The sequence below is a fragment of the Salmo salar genome, chromosome ssa01 (assembly GCF_905237065.1).
Source record: "Salmo salar chromosome ssa01, Ssal_v3.1, whole genome shotgun sequence".
NCBI classification, from domain to species: domain Eukaryota; kingdom Metazoa; phylum Chordata; class Actinopteri; order Salmoniformes; family Salmonidae; genus Salmo; species Salmo salar.
The window spans coordinates 52,436,743-52,446,372 of record NC_059442.1 but is presented as its reverse complement, the minus strand read 5'-3'; positions in this window follow the sequence as shown (position 1 = coordinate 52,446,372).

The following is a 9,630-nucleotide window of genomic DNA, read 5'->3' as shown; positions in this document are numbered from 1 at the left end:
TACTGTGCACCATGACAGTGAAGCCTGTAACGTTAGAGCTGTTTATTACTATGTCAGTGTAAAAAGTAGGGAATTAGCTAGAAACTGACAGATCAATAACATTACATTGCCATACTGTCTAATAAAAACTCACATTGCACTGAAAAAAACATCAGAATATCAATCTTTAATCATTTGGCTGATGGTTTCATAATTTGATTCAGGTCTAGTGTGCGTGAGGAACAAATAATAGCTAACGTTAGCCAACATTTGGCCAGCTCTCTCTCTCTAACGGTACATCAGCTGGCGAAAGCTAGCCAAGTTAATTTACTTCTGTTGAAACTGGAAAAAACTAAGGCTAAAAAACATTTCCATACAAACAACTGCAGTACTATAGTAATAATAGCCACTTCATATCGCTATTTGACAGATAGCTAGAGGATAGAGCTGACCTGGCTGTTGTAGCCACTAGCTAGTATAGCTAATTCATTCACCTCAGTTGAGAGGAGATGAAACATTAGCTAACATTACAATACTAGCTCAGCACTGCGAATAAACACTGGTTTAGTTTTTTCTGTTAAGTTAAACATCAGTTACCTTGCCAGCTACATCAGTCAACTAAAGAGTAGCCAGTTTCTGCTCTGCTTGCCTTCCAGAAGCTTTGCCTTCACACAGCCTGTCAGCCTGCTCTGTAGTGTCCATGTAGTCCTAAATCCAGCCGGCTGAACACTCTGAACAGCCCACCCAACCACTCGAAGGCATCCGCATGGTACTTAAGCACACCGTTGTCGCTTTTTGTATCACATTGCAATGATAAAACTGGGGGGGACAAAAAAAGCAATTTCAGAATGTGGGGGGGGCATGATCCCCAGTGAAAGTTGCACTCCTGTCAAAAACGTACAAAAACGCAATGATTTAAGAAAATGTTGCGTTCAGTACAAACCAGTCTGCAACGTTACAAACGTTCAAGCTAACTGAACGCACCCATGGTGTGGTGCCTAGTTGAAAAAAAAATCCTGCAGTACCTGCGGCACTCCAGGCACAGGGTTGCCTACCCCTGCTCCAGGGTCCTGTGGTGAACGGACTGCTGTGCAAGGTATTGGGCAACAACTTTCTTCCAGGGCCCATATTCACAAAGTGTCTTAGAGTAAGAATAATGATCTAGGATAACCTCCCCCTTGTCAATGTAATTTTACTCGGTGTGAAGGCTAAACTTATCCTAAAGTCAGTACTACTCTGGGATTCTTTGTGAATATGGGCCCTGGCCTGTCAGCAATGCCCACTTGAAATGCAACAACAACAAAAACATTAATAATAATTAGCTTAGTCAGTAACTTAGCTAACTACTTAACAAAACACTAATGTGCACAAGCCCCCTAATCAGCCAAATTATATGTAAATGACACACCAACTGATTAATGGACTGCTGAATGTATATTTTTTTCTCTTGCTTTGTTTGCTCTTTTCCATATTATGTCTCTCTGATAAGCTACCCAGGAAAGGGCTGAAAATAGCCCATATTAATAACTTGCTAACACCAGATAACATTTATATATTATCCCTTTTTGAGACTCACTTAGATAATTAATTTGATGATACAGCAGTAGCAATACAAGGATATAACATCTATAGAAGAGACAGAAATGCTTATGGGGGATGTGTTGCTGTATATATTCAGAGCCATACCCATGTAATGCTTAGAGAATATATTATGTCAAGTGTTAGTGAAGTGTTGTGGTGCAGGATCACTTGGCACATCTAAAGCCTTTTCTTTTGGGGTGTTGCTATACGCCACCAAGTGCTAACAGTCAGTATGTAAATAATGTGTGAAATGCTTGATAGTGTATGTGATGTAAACAGAGAGGTTTACTTTCTTGTGGACCAGCATATTGACTGGTTTTCATCAAACTGTCCACTCAAGAGGAAGTTTCTCACTGTAACCAGTGCCTGTAATCTGATCATCCACATGTATTGATCACATTTTTACTAATACTGTAGAACTTTGTTCTAAAGCTGTATCCATACCCATATTGGATGCAGTGATCACAATATAGTGGCTATATCCAGGAAAGCCAAAGTTCTAAAAGCTGGGCCTAAAATAATGTATAAGATCATACAAAAGATGTGGATGATGTAAAAAAATATTTGTTGGTCTGATGTGATTAATTAGGACCATCCAGACGCTGTACTTGATGAATTTATGAAATTGCTTCTTCCAATTATTGATAAACATGCACCTGTTAAGAAACTGACTTGTAGAACTGTTAAGGCTCTGTGGATTGATGAGGAATTGAAAAACTGTATGGTTGAAAGAGATGGGGCAAAAGGAGTTTACTAATAAGTCTGGCTGCACATCTTCCTGGCTGACTTATGTGACTTAACTCAACAAAAAGAAGAAGAAACTGTATTATGAAGCCAAGATCAATGATATAAAGAATGATGGAAAAAAACATTGGAGTACTTTAAATTAAATTATGGGCAGAAAGACAAATTCAATTCCATTTTTCATCAAATCAGATGGCTTATTCATCACAAATCCATTTGGTATTTCCAATTATTTTAATGATTACTTAATTGGCAAAGTGGCAAACTTAGGCAGGAAATGCCAACAACGAACAGTGAGCCATCTTACTCTTGCATAAAAATACAAATAATGAAAGAAAAGCATTGCAAGTTTTAATTTTGTAAAGTTAGTGTGGGAGAGATGGAAAATATATTGTTATCGATCAATAATGACAAAACTCCTGCCATTGACAACCTAGATGGAAAGCTACTGAGGATGGTAGCTTACTCTATAGCCACTCCTATCTGTCATATCTTTAATCTGAGCCTATTGAAAAGTCTTTGTCCTCAGACCTGGAGGGAAGCCAAGAGTGGTAAAGCTGGTTCTAACAACAGACCTATTAGCTTGCTAACAGCTCTTAGCAAACTGTTGGGAAAAAATTGTGTTTGACCAAATACCAATGCTATTTCTCTGTAAACAACTTAACAACAGACTTTCAGCATGTTTATAGAGAAGGGCACTCAACATGTACTGCACTGACACAAATGACTGATGATTGGCTGAAATAAATTGATAATAAGAAGATTGTGGGAGCTGTACTGTTAGATTTCAGTATAGCCTTTGATATTATTGACCATAACCTGTTGTTGAGGAAACTTATGTGTTATGGCTTTTCAACCTCTGCCATATCATGGATTCAGAGCTATCTATCTTATAGAACTCAGAGGGTTTTCTTTAATGGAAGCTTCTCTAATGTCAAACATGTAAAGTGTGGTGTACCACAGTGAAGCTCTCTAGGCCCTCTACTCTTTTCTATTTTTACCAATGACCTGCCACTGGCATTAAACAAAGCATGCGTGTCCATGTATGCTGATGATTCAACCATCCAGTGCCTTCGGGAAGTATTCAGACCCTTTGACTTTTTCCATATTTTGTTAGCCTTATTCTAAAATGGATTTGATTTAAATAAAAAAAATCAGCAATCTACACAAAATATCCCATAATGAGGAAGCGAAAACATGTTTTTAGAAATTTTAGCAAAAATAAATAAATAAATAATGAAATACCTTATTTCCATAAGTATTCAGACCCTTTGCTATGAGACTCGAAATTTAGCTCAGGTGCCTTATTCTAAAATGGATTTGATTTAAATAAAAAAATCTGCAATCTACACAAAATATCCCATAATGAGGAAGCGAAAACATGTTTTTAGAAATTTTTGCAAAAATAAATAAATAAATAATGAAATACCTTATTTACATAAGTATTCAGACCCTTTGCTATGAGACTCGAAATTTAGCTCACGTGCATCCTGTTTCCATTGATCCTCCTTGAGATGTTTCTACAACTTGATTGGAGTCCACCTGTGGTAAATTAAATTGATTGGAAATTATTTGGAAAGGCACACACCTGTCTATATGAAGTCCCACAGTTAACACTCCATGTCAGAGCAAAAACCAAGCCATGAGGTCAAAGGAATTGTCTGTAGAGCTCTGAGACAGGATTGTTTCGAGGCACAGATCTTGGGAAGGGTACTAAAACATTTATGCAGCATTGAAGGTTCCCAAGAACACAGTGGCCCCCATCATTCTCAAATGGAAGAAGTTTGGAACCACCAAGACTCTTCCTAGAGCTGGCCACCCGGCCAAACTGAGCAATCGGGGGAGAAGGGCCTTGGTCAGGGAGGTGACCAAGAACCCAAGCTTGTAGCGTCATACCCAAGAAGACTCGAGGCTGTAATCGCTGCTAAATGAATTTCAACAAAATACTGAGTAAAGTGTCTGAATACTTATGTAAATGTGATATTTCAGATTTTAAAATAAAATTTGCTTTATCATTATGCGGTATTGTGTATAGATTGATGAGGGGGAAAACAATTTAATCAATTTTCGAATAAGGCTGTAACGTAACAAAATGTGGATAATGTTAAGGGGTCTGAATAGTTTCCAAAGGCGCTGTATGTATATATACAATACATGTCAAAAGTTTGGACACACGTATTCATTCAAAGGTTTTTCTTTATTTTTTGTATTTTCTACATTGTATAATAATAGTGAATAAGTCAAAACTATGAAAGAACACATATGGAATCATGTAGTAACCAAACAAGTGTTAAACAAATTAATTTTAGATTTTAGATTCTTCAAAGTAGCCACCCTTTGCCTTAATGACAGCGTTGCACACTCTTGACATTCTCTCAATCAGCTTCACTTGGAATGCTTTTCCAACAGTGTTGAAGGAGTTCCCACATATGCTGAGCACTTGTTGGCTACTTTTCCTTCATTCTGCGGTCCAACTCATCCCAAACCATCTCAATTGGGTTGAGGTCGGGTGATTGTGGAGGCCAGGTCATCTGATGCAGCACTCCATCACTCTCCTTCTTGCTCAAATAGCCCTTACTTAGCCTGGGTGTGTGTTGGGTCATTGCCTTGTTGAAAAACAAATGATAGTCCCACTAATCGCAAACCAGATGGGATGGCGTATCGCTGCAGAATGCTGTGGTAGCCATGCTGGTTAAGTGTGCCTTGAATTCAAAATATATCACAGACAGTGTCATCCAGGCTGTATCACATCCGACCATGATTGAGAGTCCCATAGGGCGGTGCACAATTGGCCCAGCGTCGTCCAGGCTTGGCCGGGGTAGGCCGTCATTGTAAATAAGAATTTGTTCTTAACTGACTTGCCTAGTTAAATAAAGGGTAAATAGAATAAATAAAAACCAGCAAAGCACCCCTACACCTCTTCCTCCATGCTTCGCGGTTGGAACTACACATGCAGAGATCATCCGTTCACCTTTTCTGTATCTCACAAAGACACAGAGGTTAGAACCAAAGATCTCAAATTTGGCCTCATCAGACGAAAGAACAGATTTCCACCGGTCTAATGTCCATTGCTCGTGTTTCTTGGCCCAAGAAAGTCTCTTATTATTGGTGTCCTTTAGTAGTGGTTTCTTTGCAGCAATTAGACCACGAAGGCCTGATTCACGCAGTCTCCTCTGAACAGTTGATGTTAAGATGTGTATGTTATTTGAACTCTGTGAAGCATTTATTTGCGCTGCAATTTCTGAGGCTGGTAACTCCAATGAACTTATCCTCTGCAGCAGAGGTAACTCTGGGTCTTCCTTTCCTGTGGCAGGCTCATGAGAGGCAGTTTTATCATAGTTCTTGATGGTTTTTGCGACTGCACTTGAAGAAACTTTCAAAGTTCTTAGAATTTTCTGCATTGACTGACCTTCATGTCTTAAAGTAATGCTGGACTGTCGTTTCTCTTTGCTTATTTGAGCTGTTCTTGCCATAATATGGACTTGGTATTTTACCAAATAGGGCTATCTTCTGTATACCACCCCTACCTTGTCACAACACAACTGATTGGCTCAAACGCATTAAGGAAAGAATTTCCACAAATTAACTTTTAACAAGGCACACCTGTTACTTGAAATGCATTCCAGGTGACTACGTCATGAAGCTGGTTGAGAGAATGCCAAGAGTGTGCAAAGCTGTCATCAAGGCAAAGGGTGGCTACTTTGAAGAATCTAAAATATATTTTGATTTGTTTAACACTTCTTCTTTTTTACTACATAATTCCATGTGTTATTTCATAGTTTTGATGTCTTCACTATTATTCTACAATGTAGAAAATAGTTTAAAAAAATAAGAAAAACCCATGAATGAGTAGGTGTGTCCAAACGTTTGACTGGTACCGTATATATAATGTTTTTTTGAATTATCTTTAACTCATCATTGTTGAAAAAGGACCTGTAACCACTTCACTGTTAGTCTAAACCTGTTATTTATGAAGCATGTGACAAATAACATTAGATTGGATTTGAAACAGGAACCAATTTGCTGTGATTTATGATTACAATGAATTTATACGAATAAATGTGATATTTGAGGCTTTCTCTAATTGATCGTACTATGTGTACACACATAGTATTGTATTATGATTTCCTTTTGTGTGTGTGATAGAGGTTAGCTATGTGTTTATTTCAACATTATAGAAAAATAACTTTTATAAGCAATGGCAACACTCAATCAATCAAATGTATTTATAAAGCCCTTCTTACATCAGCTGATGTCACAAAGTGTTATACAGAAACCCAGCCTAAAACCCCAAACAGCAAGCAATGCAGGTGTAGAAGCACGGTGGCTAGGAAAAACTCCCTAGAAAGGCCAGAACCTAGGAAGAAACCTAGAGAGGAACCAGGCTATGAGGGGTGGCCAGTCCTCTTCTTGCAGTGCCGGGTGGAGATTATAACAGAACATGGCCAAGATGTTCAAACGTTCATAGATGACCAGCAGGGTAAAATAATAATTATCACAGTGGTTGTAGAGGGTGCAACAGGTCAACAACTCAGGAGTAAATGTCAGTTGGCTTTTCATAGCCAATCATTCAGAGTATCAGCAAGGAGTCATCAGGCCAGGTAGTCCTGAGGCATGGTCCTAGGGCTCAGGTCCTCAGAGAGAAAGAGAGAGAAAAAGAGAGAGAATTAGAGAGAGCATACTTAGATTCACACAGGACACTGGATAAGACAGGAGAAATACTCCAGATGTAACAGGCTGACTCTAGCTCCCTGACATATAAACTTTTGCAGCATAAATACTGGAGGCTGAGACAGGAGGGGTCGGGAGACACTGTTGACCCGTCCGACGATACCCCCGGACAGGGCCAAACAGGCAGGATATAACCCCACCCACTTTGCCAAAGCCCCCACACCACTAAAGGGATATCTTCAACCACAAACTTACTATCCTGAGACAAGGCAGAGTATAGCCCACGAAGATCTCCCCCACGGCACGAACCCAAGGGGGGGCAAAACCCGGACAGGAAGATCACGTCAGTGACGCACCCCTCCTAGGGACGGCATGGAAGAGCACCAGTAAGCCAGTGACTCAGCCCTTGTAATAGGGTTTGAGGCAGAGAATCCCAGTGGATAGAAAGGAACCAGACAGGCAGAGACAGCAAGGGCGGTTCATTGCTCCAGTGCCTTTCCCTTCACCTTCACACTCCTGGGCCAGACTACACTCAATCACAGGACCTACTGAAGAGATGAGTCTTCAATAAAGACTTTAAGGTCGATATCGAGTCTGCGTCTCTCACATTGATAGGCAGACCATTCCATAAAAATGTAGCTCTACAGGAGAAAGCCCTGCCTCCAGCTGTTTGCTTAGGAATTCTATGGACAGTCAGGAGGCCTGCGTCTTGTGACCATAGCATACATGTAGGTATGTACGGCAGGACCAAATTGGAAAGATAGGTAGGAGCAAGCCCATGTAATGCTTTGTAGGTTAGCAGCAAAACCTTGAAATCAGCCCTAGCCTTAACAGGAAGCCAGTGTAGAGGCTAGCACTGGAGTAATGTGATCACATTTTTTGCTTCTAGTCAAGATTCTAGCAGCCGTGTTTAGCACTAACTGAAGTTTATTTAGTGCTTTATCCAGGTAGCCGGAAAGTAGAGCATTGCAGTAGTCTAACCTAGAAGTGACAAAAGCATGGATACATTTTTCTGCATTATTTTTGGACAGAAAGTTTCTGATTTTTGCAATGTTACGTAGATGGAAAAAAACTGTCCTTGAAACAGTCTTGATATGTTCTTCAAAAGAGAGATCAGGGTCCAGAGTAACGCCGAGGTCCTTCACAGTTTTATTTGAGACGACTGTACAACCATCGAGATTAATTATCAGATTCAACAGAATATCTCTTTGTTTCTTGGGACCTAGAACTAGCATCTCTGTTTTGTCCGAGTTCAAAAGTAGAACATTTGCTGCCATCCACTTCCTTATGTCTGAAACACAGGCTACCACAGATGCTGTCACAGATGCACCTCGCCCGACTTTACTCCTTGACTTCCGTCTACAGTCAGTTGCTTTAGCCTTGGCACTCAAACACGCCCTGTGTGTACTAGCTAGCTAGCAAGTGTGTACCAGCTAGTTAACTACTTAGTGGTGTACCAGCTAGCTAGCTAGCTATCTTCTTCTTCTCTGATATCATGGAGGTCTGCAAACAATCGTTTAAGTGCATTTCCCCACCTACTGTGCTGGAATGTACGATCAATCATGATCTTCCCAATTCTGTACTACCATGAACATAAAATATAAACCAAATCAATCCCTACTAACTTCCACCACACGCTCCCCTCCCCCCAAAAAACCTCCCCAACACCCTACCCCATTAAAACTTGATCTATGTCGTGCTGAAAAACTAAACTCTTAGGACTGTTCAGCATATCAACAACTATTTCAACAATAACATCTGTTACCCCAAACTCTCTTTTGCAGTGTCCACAATAACCTTCAACCTGGAATTTCTGCTTTCCACAACCCAAGTCGTATTGATAACCTTACCAATAAAAGCTATGAAGTCAACTTTATTAATTATCAAAGTGTCCTTTGACACCATACATTCATGAGTGCAAGATTTCTGAACAGGTCTTGAAGCCATGCCAGGACCAGTAGAAATACCAGCACTGACATTAGGTCCACTTAGTACAGGAGGAGCAGCCATGGAAGCTCCATCATTCCTCGCTTTTCCACGCTTTTGGCCTCAATTTCTCTTCCTCCCTTAACATTTTCTTTAATTTAATGGACATAGATATTGGGACTCCGGTGTTTACTTCCCTGATCTCCTTCTCATTCAACTTTTCCATTTTCAGAATCTTCTCTTGCTGAGCCTGGCTACCACAAAATATTAACAATCTACCAATTCCAATGATCCGAGCTAATTTGACTTCAAATACTTCTTTCTCTACAGCATTAGTCAGTTGGATAGGGTTAAATGAGGCCCTGTGGTCTCATCGAACACAATCACCACTTTCCACTCCAACACATTATTACTCTTGCTTCCTACTTTGGCCCTCTTTATGCTGTCGTTACGAAATGCTCCACTGCTTTCTGAATCGGGGTCTCTCTTCTTATGTCTTTCCACTACTGACCATTCCGGTCCTTGACCCTTATCCTTCCGCTCCATACCATCAGAACTGACACCTATATTGTTCGCATTCCAGCACAGCTGTTGCTTCAACAACTTTTTCTCAATTTCCTCCATTTCCGACTCAACAATCTTCCTCCCAGTCCGCTCCTTCTCCACCAACCTGGGAATGGCCTAGCTCTTAACCAGAAGCCAAATGCAACCTTCCTGTCTGTGTGTCCT